The sequence below is a fragment of the Amblyomma americanum genome, chromosome 10 (assembly GCF_052857255.1).
Source record: "Amblyomma americanum isolate KBUSLIRL-KWMA chromosome 10, ASM5285725v1, whole genome shotgun sequence".
Lineage (NCBI taxonomy): Eukaryota > Metazoa > Arthropoda > Arachnida > Ixodida > Ixodidae > Amblyomma > Amblyomma americanum.
In genome coordinates this window covers 97,063,107-97,077,271 of record NC_135506.1, presented here as the reverse complement: position 1 = coordinate 97,077,271, position 14,165 = coordinate 97,063,107, and the positions used below count along the sequence as shown (strand labels likewise).

The following is a 14,165-nucleotide window of genomic DNA, read 5'->3' as shown; positions in this document are numbered from 1 at the left end:
GCAGCGCTGTCCGCTCCGAAGTATAGTTTTAGCTGGGCGTACGCTAACAGCGGGTAACCGCGACTGTGTGGACCTGCCTTACAGGTTTTAAAAATGCGCCAGCGTGTTATGTCGCGCCATCTAGTGCAAATAAATGAGAATACTTTTGCTTAGTCCAGTCGATTGGAGCCGAGCCAAGGCGCGGCCGTAGCCGACGACGTGGAAGTGTAGTTGTTCCGCCGCTACGCAGTGAGCGCGTTTAATTTGAGCGATTAGAGTCCGACGTGATTGACGCAGTCAGGATGCCCTCTTGCATCCTGTATAATCACCATGTCGCGTCGATGTTGACGTGGGAGGAAATCGACGACCTCGTGTGATCAAGAAAGGACCGATGGCTTCTAAAAGGCGATTATTCATTGGAAGACATTGAGTACGACATGAGGCGCCGGAGGGAGCATGAACTCTTGAAGTATCGTTCGCGGCACGGGCTGCTGGATATTGATAGAATCGACAGCACGCTGTTCAAGCAGCAGTTCAGATTCGAGAAGGAGGACGTAGACGATTTAGTGAGGGCATTGTGCATGCCGGAACGAATTGTAAGTGCACAGCGAGTGGTCGTGCCAGGCCGCGATGCACTGTGTCTGGCGCTTCGACGCCTGGCGTATCCAAACAGGTGGTGCGACTTACAGCGGATATTCGGGCTGCATCCGTCTGTCATGTCTAGCGTGGCGTCACAAGTAATCTGTCATATCGCAAAGACTTTTCGACATTTGCTGACCGACTGCAATAATCACCTGTGGCTGACAACTATTTGCCTCCAGGAATTCGCAGACGTAAGTCACCGTTTTTTTTTGCCTGTGCTGCACTATTCGTAAATATCACCTACAATTCCCGGGAACCTTTACGCAATATAAAAAAGGAAGTTGAAGCAGTCTGCGCGTTACACGCTGAACTCAATTTTGGCTTTATTTTTTTGACGTATTAATCTTTTTATTTTAATTTTATTTTAATGAGAAAAGTGCCTAAAGGAGGCAGTTCAATTAGCCGCGCCATGTTAACAGGCAGTGCATGAAATTATCCTTGTTACCTCGGTGGCAAGCACTAATCAGAGGTCCTTTCTGGAGATACCATAAACCAGAGATACCAGAAACCAAAGATACCATAAAGCTTCATTTAAGGTCTCACCAGACAAACTAAGCATTCCAGCTCAAAGACAGCATCTGCCCAGTACTGATTAAGTTAGACAGTAACTTAATGTGGGTGGGACAAGATACTACTGCAATGACTGCCTGCACGAGCCTAGGAAGTTTTGATGAGCACACACCCATGTAAACCATGTAACCCATTGAAAATAATTCTCGTGCAAACCTACCTTTCAGCTGACTTTTGTTCAAAGTGTAAGGACAATGTAAACTTAACGTGCATGAGTGCTTTCGTTGGTAATGCTGGCAGAGAGAAAACTGGTTGTGAGGAAATCATATATTTTGAAATAGCCTTCAGGAAAGTTATACTAAACAGGTAGACAGCATCATGGCACTGTTTATCTCTCCGGTGTTCTGTACCTGTGCTCTGTTTCAAAATGATGCAGCAGTCGACCAACTATAGTCAATCTTCTTAAAAAAACATGCATCAACCAATGGTAATGCATACATAATAAGACAGTGATTACTCATTAACATCCACCCAAGCGCAGCCATATAGGTGCAAAGGAAAGCTGTACAGCTTCCACAGGAACTTCGTAGTCAAAGAAAAATGCGTCCTGGTCCCGGGTTCAAACCCCGGACCACCGCTTCACCAGAGCAGTCGCTCTGCCAAATGAGCTAAATAGGAATGCTATCCTATCACTTTGGGGATTCCCCTAAACATTGGATCATCACTATTGCATACAATACGGTATAAGCATTTATGCACGTGTACCCATAGATAGGCCTGCCAAGGGAGTATAGCTGGCCATAGCTTATAACAGTGGATGAGAGAGTTGTGAAAGAAGAGCCATAATGTATTGAGGAATGCCAAAGTTACCCAAAGTGAACATAAGCTCGACCTCTGGCCCATTTATGGGCGTTTTCATACTTTGTCTGTTTTGGTAAACTGTGTTCTCTCTTCTGCTGACGTGTGTTTCCACACAGATTGCAAGCATTATGGACATTTCCTGCTAGAACTGTGCTGCGAAATTGACTTCACATCTAGTAGTTTCATAAACGGATGTCATAGTCACAGAGTTAGTCAGCGGAATGCGTGTAATTATGACTTGACTGTAGATTTAAAGAGTGTTTCCTTCAATGAACAGCGATGTTGCTCTGCTTACTTACACTGTTTTGTTCTTCCAGGCCGTGAAAAGCAAAGGTGCTCCCTTGCCGAATTGCTGGGCCTCCATTGATGGAACAGCTCGGCCTATATGCCAGCCTAAGAGGAACCAGCGAGCGTATTTTTCGGGCCATAAGAGGGTACATTGCGTCAAATACCAATCGCTGATGTGCCCCAATGGCATTGTGTGCCAGTTGGACGGGGCATACCCTGGAAGACGGCATGATGCAGGTTGGTTCCTTTGTCAACAACATGAAAGGAGCAGGTTACATTGGTCAGCTTTAGAATCAACATTAACCACTAATGTGGAGGCTTTTTAATGGGCATACTGCTGTGATGTGCATTACAGCAGTATAGCTGTAGTGTCTTCGAATGTGTAGCTGCATGCATAACATATGAAAGGAAGGCACCAGTGGACATGTTAATTTGTCGTCAATGTAGCTTTCAATATGCACTGACAACATGACATAACATTTTATTTGTTAACATTTTAGCCCTCAGAGTTCACGAGAAGGTAAGTGAAAGCAAAAATACATTGAAGGCAACCTAAAAGGCATGTTATGTATTCAATAATTGGAGACTTTCTTTTTGCCCTAAACAAATAATACGCAAGCATTGCACCTGCTATTTCCATTTTGTTACAAACTAAAAATGCCAGATTTGCGTTTTCTTCATTGTTATCTTTGACAGACCTGTGTGTGCTGCAGGTATGTATTGGCACTTTATAGCCTAGTTTGTCCTCAGACCTGTCACTGCTGAAAATGAAGTCTATTTCCTTGCGTTTGTGGACCAATCCTAGAATTGCACAGTTTTTGTGCCTGTGCATGGTGGGCTGTTCTAAGACTCTGTGCTCCATCAAGATGGCTGCCCATGCACACTTCATCCTTATCTGCACGGCTGCCCAGTAGCACGATGCATTGTGCTGTATCTTTCGTTACAAGATGTGGGCATGCGTTCCTGTTTCGGTTTGAAAAATACAGGGTACTAAGCCGCTAATGGCTGTTCTGTATCTTCACAGACTTCCACTCTGGTCGTTAATTTATACCTGTGTCACTTGGGACCTCATGTTTTTAATTGTAATTGAGCCCTCAAGCTGCGGCGCAAGTACATGGTAAACTCTATGGCCATCAAAGGTTCCATTATCTCGCTTGGAGCTGTTGTGGCAGCACTGTTGCCGTGAGTAGGTTAAAATGAAATGCATATTTACTGCAGTACTATGATTCTGCCAGTCAAGCCCTCTGAGGCTTTGGCAGGCCTGTTACGTGTATTGTGTTTTTGATTGTGCAGAATAAATATTGTATATATTGTATTTGTTCCTAAACTAAATTTCGTGTTTTTGGACTAACTGCAATAGCTCTGACACTTTTGACCAAGCACGTGCTAGGCATATTTGTCCGACTGGCAAAATTATACTTGCTGCAGTATTTTCGGGGCTGGCGTACCTTCTTTATGAAAAATAAGTTCTGTATTTTAAAGCCAAGCAGTCTCTTCAGGATTCTATTGTTCAGATTTTATTCCAATATATGTAGCTTCCCACATCCCAGAGTGCACACTGCTGCAGCTGAAAGTTTGAAGTCTTCATGGATTTCAACACTTGTTTTTTGGCTGGACAGATTACTGACTTGATGCATTGCAGCTGCCCATCTAGTAGCACTCCTTTCGTCGCTAAGTCATTATTCTGTTGGTTCGAAGGCTGTCAAAGTGCCCATGTGACGGGCATAAGTTTAACAAATATACATAGGATCCGCCAAACAGCCAAGTACCTAGCACATGTTATATCGTCACTAGTTTCATGAACGCACATGAATTTGTGTAAGCGAGGCACCCAGAAATAAATATGTAGCAGCACTGTCCTGTGAAATACATATGCAGCTTTGTGTTCTTCCTGGTTTACCTCATGGCACTAACTTGTCTAGCATAGCAGTTTTCTCTGTATCGTTCCAATTTCATTATATGTACTTTGGGAGGCCCGTGTATTGTGCGATGTCAGTGCACTATAAAGAACCCCAGGTGGCTGAAATTTCCGGAGCCTTTCACTACGGCTTCCCTCATGGCCTAAGTCGCTCTGGGACATTAAACCCCCATAACCCATAGCAGTTTATGTTAGCTCACATTCCTTTTTATCCTTGCTTGCTTTTAAGAGAATACGCAATTACATCGCTCATATGTCCTTAGGTTCCTCGAAGGAGATAATATAAATTTGAAAACTTTTAGCCCTTTACTACCTTAAGCAATCATTTATAACCCTCTGTAATGTTCATGAGAGCCTTAGCCAATCATGTGCCATTAAACCCAACGCAATTTTCCTGACGTGATGAAATACACATAGGTATTTATCATGGTGACGTGCAACAGCTCTCCTGAAGCGAAGTTTATGGAATGTAAAAAAATATTGAATGGATTTTGCCCTTTTCTGGTTCAGTGCATTTCATTTATGTACCCCTGTGATTCGTGATATCTTGCTGTTGCAATCGTTTGTGCAGGAATTCTTCGGGACAGCAACTTGTACGGCAAGTTGGAGAGGCTGGTGGGGGGCCGAAACTACGTGATCTAAGGCGACCCAGCGTACCCGCTGCAACCACTTCTGATGAAACCATATGGTGGCAACTTTCTGACCCCTCAGCAGCTTGCGTTCAACAATGGTATGAGCCGTGTACGACAAGCTGTAGAGTGGGGATTTGGTAAAGTTGTAGCAGAGTTTGCCTTCTTGGACTTTAAAAAAAACCAAAACTCCTTCGGCAACAAGTTGCTGAGATGTACAAGGCAGGAACTATTCTGTCCAACTGTCATACATGCCTATATGGCAGCCAGGTGTCATATTATTTTGCACTGAGGCCCCCTTCTTTGCATGACTATCTGAATCGTCATTGCACCTACTGAAAGACGATTCCATGCCATTGTCGGCTCAGCAAAAGGATCTCAGCTATCGAATTAACAAGGATGGAAGCCTCATGGTTTCAGTGTCAACACTACAAGCTGCCAACCGCCTGCTCGCAGTCACTACACTGGCTGGAGTAGTTGTGGAGGCCCGTGTACTTTACTCATACATGGTTTTATTATGGAAAAATACAAGATGTGCCAATCACGTACTCAAACGAAAACCTACAAGAGTACCTACGCGACCAAGGCGTCATCTCAGCAAGGCGGCTCACCGCTCACGTTCCTGAAAATGGTGGCAAGATCAGAGAGGCACGTCGTTATCTTGGAACCCCGTCTTCGACTCCTGGAATATTACAATTCTTCCTGTATGACTGGTGAGGTCCCAACAGAATGGAAGCTGGCGAAAATTGTGCCTGTTTTGAAACCTTGTAAGCAGCCAACAAGCTGCGCATCCTTCCGGCCCGTCGCTCTACTGAGCTGCGTAGGTAAGCTAATGGAGCGAATCATCTGCAAACACATCACCTGGTTCCTTGAAAGCCGCAATGAGTACCCCCAAGAAATGAACTGGTTTCGTCGAAACAGGTCTGCGACTGGTGTTATTGCCCTCGTCTCATCAATGGAACAGTACCTTCATGCTGGGTGCATACCAACAGCAATTTTTCTTGACAGCCCTGCGTTTGCTGATGAGCGTGCATACTATGACCAGTGCATGGAAAAGCTCTCCCCAGTGCCTCTAACAATGGACTGTGTTTTAGGTCCCTTAGCCTGCCCTAAGCAACAGGGACATGGAATGACCTTTTTGTTTGTGTATTTGAAGGAAATTGGACAGCTCGACAAGCTCTAATTTCATCTAGCATGTTGCTCTCATGCATTTTTCTCACAGAACTTTGTTAGGCCTCTTATGAGACTTTGCACCTCATCATTTCATATGTTACATCATTTCTCGCTGATGCCCCTTAGTATGCATTTAATGGCCACATTTTATGATCCCCCCCCCCTTTTTCTTTCACTAATTTAACCTTTCTCGCACTCCTCTCCCTCTGTCTTTGCCTCCCAAATTTCCTTCCCCATGCAGAATAGCATGCCAGGGATTTTTAACGTCTACTAAATTCTCTGCTTTTTCATTAAAGGGTTTCTCTCTCTCATGCCATTGTGCTAAGAACCATAACATGCAGCTGAGCTTGTGTACACAGAGGATGCTCATTTTCTTTTTAATTCCATGCAAATGAATGTTTTCAGTCATTTCTTTTTTGTAAAAAAAAAACATTCATTCTATTTTTTTTATTGTGCTGAGCACTTTTTCCATGATGCTTAACACTGCTTGCTGGTGAGCTGCAGCTGTGCTGCGTTCTTCGGCCTTCTTTTCTTGCTTGTGCTGCCTGTCCCTGGCATCCAGCCTCCTTGCTTCGGCACGCTCTTCAGCCAAGAGATTGAGCTCTTGCTCCTTTAGTTTGAGTTCTGCCAGCGTTTTTTCTTTCTCCCAAGCAAGTTTTTGCTCTTCCAGAGCTAGCCGTCTCGATTCCAAAAGAAAATCTCTTTCCTTTATAGTGTGCTCATGTCTGAGCCTCTTCTCTAAAAATTCGTAGTCGGCAGACTGCTCTTGCCGTTTTTTCCCTGTGGAGAAAAGCAGTCTATTACAAATGCAATTTGACAAATATGTTGTGAAAGTAGTGCAGTTGTAATAAGCAATTTTACTGGATGTAAATAAAACAAGCCATAAAAACTGAAGGTGCATTCAGAGCTGGCCATCTGTGTTACTCGACAGCACGTATCACTGACTAACTCACCCCGTACAACTGGACGCGGTGCAGGAGCTGTTGCTTCAGCCTGCCCTGTATATGGACAGGCAGGGCTGGTATCTCGGCCAGGCAGCTGCAGCGTCCCAGTCTGATCATCCAGATTCTGAATTGCAACGTCTTCGGTGTCACTGTCATTCAAGTCGCAACTCAGAATCTGGTTGAACGTCTGGGACGCGCTTTCGCTTTGATCGTCACCTGCAAAAAACAATATCACATAAGAAACATGAGCTGCAGCCGCTGTCCAATGATTGGTATACCATATTCCACTTATCGCTGCTTGTTTCAGCCCACCTGTTTAGGTAGGCTGAAATTTAGTTTTTCATTGTGAGTGAGAAAGTACAGTGATGGTCACTGAGCAAGTGAACAGTCATATTGTGCCATATAACCTTCCAAGTGCTCAGCAGAAACATCCAAACAAACAGATAAGTGAAAAGTTAAAAAAACTTGTAACAGAAAAATTTTGGTGTACAAATAATGTACCATGCATGCCTATTTTATGCATTCATTCATACTGTCAGCTTTCCCTTGAAACTGAAATTTAGCATTCTCATACTTGTATCAAAATCTCAGCAGACAAAGATAGAATGCGATTTAGGCAGCGAAACTGGCCCTCCCCAGATCATGTTATGAGTGGACATGAAGGAAACTGAGGGGCCCATTCTGTCCGGAAAACTGTCATTTCAAGAAATCGCAAGCTGCATACGCGACTTGGACACATTATTTTTAAGGCGTTTACTTATGACTGTAAAGGTACATTCATACGCCCCTGTCAAGTAAGGTTGAGTTCTGTTTATGGCTAAAGGAAGTTGCACGTGGTCGGTTCTTTGAGCATCACGCTTGACGTACGCTGCGTCGGCGTTTTTTGCGATGCGCTGTCGGCAAGGGAAACATAGGGTACCGACGTAGCAGATGCTGAATCAAATGAAATCTGGCTTAAAAGGCAAAACCATCGGCAGTGGACACTGCATGCGGTATACCCACCGTCACCGGCGCTCCCGTCGAAGTGTGCCGCGGTGTATATGTCTCGGGCTTGCGCGGGAGAATTCTGCACTGCTGGGGCGCAGTTCGTCTCGCCAGGTGTTGCGGCAGGGGCAGGATATGCCCTACGGCGAGCCCGAAGTTTTACTCCGTGCTACCTCGCTAAATCGAGCACCTCCTGCAGCAAGACCTCGCGCGCTTGGTACTGCTCCTCTGTACCCGACCTGAAAATCAATCACAGGGACATGTAAACTATATTCAGCATACTCAGTGCAACATGCTTTGGTAGCAAACTCACTTGTTCAGACTTGCTCTGTCGTTGGCCGCGTAGCGCCCCAGCAGATGCTCCGTTCGGTCACGAACGGCGCGAACAGTGAATGACCGGCCTGCAATACCTTGCGAACATAGGCGAGCAGTTCTAGGTCTAAATTAATGCCAAAACGCACGCGATTTCTGCTCGACATGGTGCTCTTTGTCGCGCGGCAACGTTTGAAGAACCTCTGCTAGCAATTCAAAGCTCCGCAGCTTTATGCCGAGGAAACTTTTTGTTAATTAATAATAGCAGTAATGAATGTATTAAAATTCTCTGATTTTTTAAAAGAGTAAATAATTGAACTAAACGAACAAAATCGCACAAAATTGGAAAATTACTGTAATTACTTCGTCCAGTGTCGTTGCTATGACGACAGTGTACACTGTACCTAGTTAGGCTTAACAGCAAGAAAATCGTCCATTTATCTGAAAAACAGGGGCTAGTTATCGCTTATACCGCTACGTGTGGACAAGAGTAGGCGAAATAAAAGCGAACCGCTACCATTTTAGCGAGCTATTGCGTCGGAGAATCCAGCGGCGACATGTATTTATTCCGAAGCGGGCGAGCAGGGCGCCGCCATCTTGTCAAAGTTAGCGTACGCAAGCCACGCAAGCGCCGCAACGCAAACTCCGCTGGCTAGCGTACGCAAGGCTACCGTATGCAAGACGCAAGGCTTGCGCTTGCGTTCTGCGCATGCGCACTACCGTCCCCGCAAACTCTCACGTACGCTAACTCTTTGCGTACGCACAGCTAAAACTGTCTAATGTCTACTGACTTGTGTGCGTTGCCTGGCCCGCACGTGAAGAAACGAGTTTCGCGCGCGCGCACTCGTTCTTTCTGGCTCGCTCTTCGGCGCCGTTGAGAGAGGAGTTTGCTTCGCGCGCGCTATGCTCTCTCCGCTCGTGCATTGACGCCGTTGTGAGAGAAGAGCGCGCCCGCTCGAGGGTTTGCCGCACGCTTTGACACTGCTACGAAAATTTTGCGCGCGCTTTCGTGGTTTAGAGAGGGAGCAGCTCATGTGAGCGGCGTCAAGCAAACAGTCCAAAAGGGCGCTGCTTTCGTCACGCCCTAGTTTTATGCCCAGAGCGCATAACCACGTGGTGTACGAAGTGAAAACTGAAATTTAGCCTACCTTCCAACGAAGCTGCGGCACGTATGCATTTCGCGTTTTTTTTTCTTCGTGTATTCAAATAGTGCAAGCTCGGCTTGACCTGCTTGCTTCCGCCGTGCGTGGTGGTAACATGCTTCTGCTACCTTTTTCTTTTCCCTTTGCGCGGTGTTTCAATGGATTTGGCGCTATGCTGCTCACCCCAGTGTCACAGATCAAATCGCGCCGCGTTTAGATTTGTGCGAAATACGAAAGCGTATTTTGCAATATAGGTGCGCATTATTGAATCCCGTTCTGTTGAACTTTGAGAGTGTTAGCATGGGCATGCGGCTGATGCGACCTATATGGTAACGCATTGCCTGTCTTACCGGTGTCGCGCTTGCTTAGCCGCTTCTGCCATATGGTCGTATTTACAGCATATGGCGTATTTACCATACGGATATCTAAAAATAATACCTGTTATTACGGAGCCCTTCAGAAAGGGCATTGCGCACAATCTACGTACAGAATTAGGACGTTAAACTCACAAACCGCTGGCACAACTCAGTTTTGATGCGCATCGACGGGGCACGTAACACTATTGCGCGGCCGCCCGAGGTGAAGCTCAGTGTTGTCGGCGTTAACGAAAAAAGTAACTAAATACGTTACTGGTTACGTTAAAAAAAGGAGCGCGTTAATACCCTACGTTACCTACAAAAAAGGTAGCGCGTAATCGTTACCGTTACCGAAAAAAAGTACCGTACGTTACTTTGCCGTTACTTCATGGCCGTAAATGTTAAGTTTTCGTCACCTTTAGAACTTACGATAACAATTTTATAAAGCTCACATTTCTCAAATAACAACTAGCCTAAACAACGGTTTTACGCGATATCCTTATTTAAGCAGAATACTTTCCACAAATGTGCAGGAGCTTATCAATGTTATAGTAGCCTAAAGATGCCTGCAGAGGTACATGTGTTCGATTCTAACCGTGTATTACATGATGAAGCCATCTTATGAATGTGGCATTAAACACAAAATGACACTCCATAATTCTAACTTTACAAAGAAAACATCGCTGGACTCTCAACAAATTTAGAGTAATTCTGAAAAATGTGATCTTCCAAAATGATCGGCATGCTTCCACTCTGTAGAAAGTTGTGTGTATGTGAGTGGTTCAGGAAGGGGAGGTAGGTGAAGGCAAGTGTGTGAATGCGTGTTCGTGCAGGTTTTTTGTGCTTTATGGCTATTCCGTCTTTTTTTAGTAGGGTGCGTTGTCAAGGCAAGCTGTTTGCGGGCATGCATGCGATCCCCAACACGGGTTGTCGGGAGCACCTGTTCATTTTGTTTATTTACATCATTGTGGGTGCTCTGCACTTTTTTTTCTAAAAAATGGTGCGGAGTGGGTCACAACTGGAACAAAAATTAACTAGTAACGTGGCACGTCCCGTTACCGAAAAATGTTAACGTAAGTACGTTACCCGTTACAGTTCCGAATTGGTAATGGCTACGTTACTAATTTACCGAAAAAATAATGCGTTACCGGTAACGTTGTTACTTGTATCGCGTTACGGACAACAATGGTCTAGCCACAGTGTAATTTGCAGAGCCACACTGCTACTCGTGTGTACGACAGAGACACAAGGTTAGTTCACATATGGAATCGTGTCTGGCATCTTCGCCTTCGCAGTTGTATGCACTGCAACATGGTGTTGGCCGAGTAAGTGCACATATATTAAGTGCCCGTCAGCGCTCCCTCCTGTCGCCGCCGGTGATGGATAAGTAGTACTATTTTTAATCAATACTGCAGCGCGCGATAATGCCCCGGTACTTCGCATTGAACGATTCCTGCCACCTGGGTAATTTCTGTTGACAGTACACACATCAGTAAGCAAATGTGTCATTCCATAGAAGCCCACAAGTCAAGCAAGACGTTTACCCACCTTTATGCAACCACGCTGCCACTTCGATCAGCGCGTAAAAACTGCCCAGTGATGGACATAAACGGCGCACTGTGCAGTCGTCAGGCTGTGCTCGCTTCCGCCGCGCCCGCGAGGAGACGGGCACGAGGAGCACGCGGAGGGAGAAAGCGCGCGCAGCACGCGAACACGGCCAGTCAGAGCGCACCGGCGCCGTCGTGCCCTATCGACGCTTCAGAATTCCACCGCTACGGGAGGAGCACGGCGCTGTCATCGCGCGGCAAACTTTAGGTTGGGGTCCCTATACAACGCGACATTCACTGACCGCCCATGCCTCACTACCCTAGTCAGGCAGAGAACAGACACGGGTGAGGCACTGCCTTGGAAGTGCAATCCTAGACCAATTAGCTTGGCTAAGAGAAAAGTACTGGACAGCTCCTTAGACGAACTTATGGAGACTGGCGCTGTTGAGAGGTCTAATATCCCTTGCAGCTTCCCGTTAGTCTTGGTTCTAAAGAAAGATGATACATATCGACTTTGCGGGGACTACCGCAAACTAATGAGGTTACGAGAAACCACGCGCGCACCTTCTAACAACCATTCTTTCCTAGCGTCAAACCTAGGTGGAGCGAAGTACTTCACAACGCTTGATGCTAGCCGCGCATATTTTCAGGTTGACATGAATGAGCGGGACAAAAAGAAAACTGCTTTCAATTACCACAGAGGCCTTTTCTAATTAAACAGATTGTCTTTTGCCTTGGTAGGAGCACCGATTACTTATCAGCGCCTATTAGCAATGTTCTGGGGGACGCGAAGAGGAAACATGCGCTCGCGTACCTGGACGACATAGTGGTGTACTCAAAAACATTCGGGGAACACCTGCGCCACTTGAGGGAAGTCCTAGAGAGGCTGAGGTCCGCGGGAATCATTTTGAACCTGATGAACACACAGATCGCCGCGACCCGAATAACGCTGTTGGGATTCAAGATCGACACAGGCCGCATTCTGCCGTGCGATGACAAGCTTGAGGTTCTGCTTAAGTTTCCGTCGCCCATAGATCTAGCCGGTCTCATACGCTTCCCGAGAATTGCAAACTGTTATCGCCAGATCATCCCGGATTGCGCAGCGCTGAATGCACCTTTGACAAAGCTTTTAAAGAAAGGCGAGCACTGGAGTTATGGTCACGAGCAAGAGGATGCACTGCGAAACATCACTAAAGTGCTCGTTGGCACGGTTGAGTTGCAGCTACCCGACCAAAAGAGGGAGATTGAGATTCAATCCGACTCATGCGATCAGGGCTTAGGAGCAGTGTTGCTTCAGGAGCATGAAGGCGTCCGTCCGGCAGCATTCGCTAGCCGTTCGTTGACGCCGGCAGAAAGAAACTACTCGGTGGCAGGGAAGGAATGTCTTGCGATAGTTTTTGTTCTGAAAGTTCGACTACTACGTCAATGGGGTGGAATTTGTGATCGGGACGGATCACATGGCGCTCAACTGGCTGAGACGATTCAGCGAGCCGAGCAGCCGCCTAGCGCGTTGGTCCCTGTTGCTGTAGAATTAAGACCTCAACATGCGCTACCGCAAAGGAAAAAACAACGCTGTGGCTGAGGCACTCTCGCCAGTCCGTGTCCAGAGCAAGGAAGGTCAAGCGACTGACCACCTGATAGCTGTAGAGAGTGAGGGACAAACCCGAGCCGTAGCCCATGTAAGGAACGCGGACCAACCGTTGATCCACGGCGAGAGCGTGAACCCCGTGGAATACGCGAGTTCTGTGGGGATCGTGTTCAGCAGAAAGAAGGTGCTCGAAGCTCAGCAGACGGATTCGTTTTGTCGAAAAGTGTTCGTCAGGCTCCAGGAGCCGGGCCGCAGGGCCGCAGTGCCAACGGATACAGCAGGTTTTGCTCTTGTGCGGAGCGCTTGGAAACAGCTGGCATTGCTGTGAGCGCGATGGATTTGTATCTGCTGGGTTCAGACGGCGTCCTGCTGAGGTATATCCGCTCCGAGAATGTCAGACGAGGCGTTAAAGGTGGTGATACCGCGATCATTGAGAGCAGCTCTGTTATGCTACTTTCACGGCTCGTGCATCGCTAGACATGCATGCGGCCCCAAGGCATACTCTAAGTTGTGTCTTTGCTACCTGGCTTGCCATGAAAAGGGACGTAATACGCTACGCCCGTTCGTGCCATGTGCGACAATGTGTGAAGCCCCGAGGCGGACGACCACGCGGCCTCATGCACTCGATAAACAGCGAGACTCCCCGGCAAATCGCGGCGTGTGACATCATGGGACCGTATCCTATTACACCGAGTAGGAACAAGTTCTTGCTGGTGTTCACGGATCACTTCAGCGAATGGGTTGACCTTTTCTCCTTTAGAAAGCTGACGGCACGAGTGATCGTGGAGAAGCTGATGGACGTATTCACCAGGTTTGGTTTCCTAAAGCAGCTGATAACGGACAACGCGTCCTACTTCACTGCAAAGCTGTTCGTTGATTCGTGCGCTCCACTTGGCATTAAGCGCAAAGAAACGACCACCTGTCATGCTCAGTCGAACCATACTTATCGAGTCAATCGCAATGTTAAGCACATGCTTGTCGGGTACTCTGAGAGGCACAAAGATTGGGACTGCTATCTGCGGAGATCTCGCTTGCTTTTCGTTCGACCGTTAACCGCTCGACTGGGCATGCGCCGTCTTCTCCCAATCTGGGTATAAAGCTGCTAAATCCGATGGACCGGATTCTATCGGACAACAGAAAGGCACTCTCTGTCGCAGTACCTTCACGGTGTTTTGGCTCCACTGGTTGGAAAGACAGAAACGAACGTCAAGAACTTGTCCGATTTCATCTAAAAGGTAAAAACCATTGTCCATGAAGGCAACGACATGCTCGTGTCTTTCTACGTCTGCTCA

At 46.8% G+C, this 14,165-nt stretch overlaps 1 pseudogene; it reads left to right on the top strand.

The window, feature by feature from the left end:
* Positions 1–375: 375 nt before the first annotated feature.
* Positions 376–6,388, top strand: LOC144106630 (uncharacterized; annotated as a pseudogene).
* Positions 6,389–14,165: the final 7,777 nt, after the last annotated feature.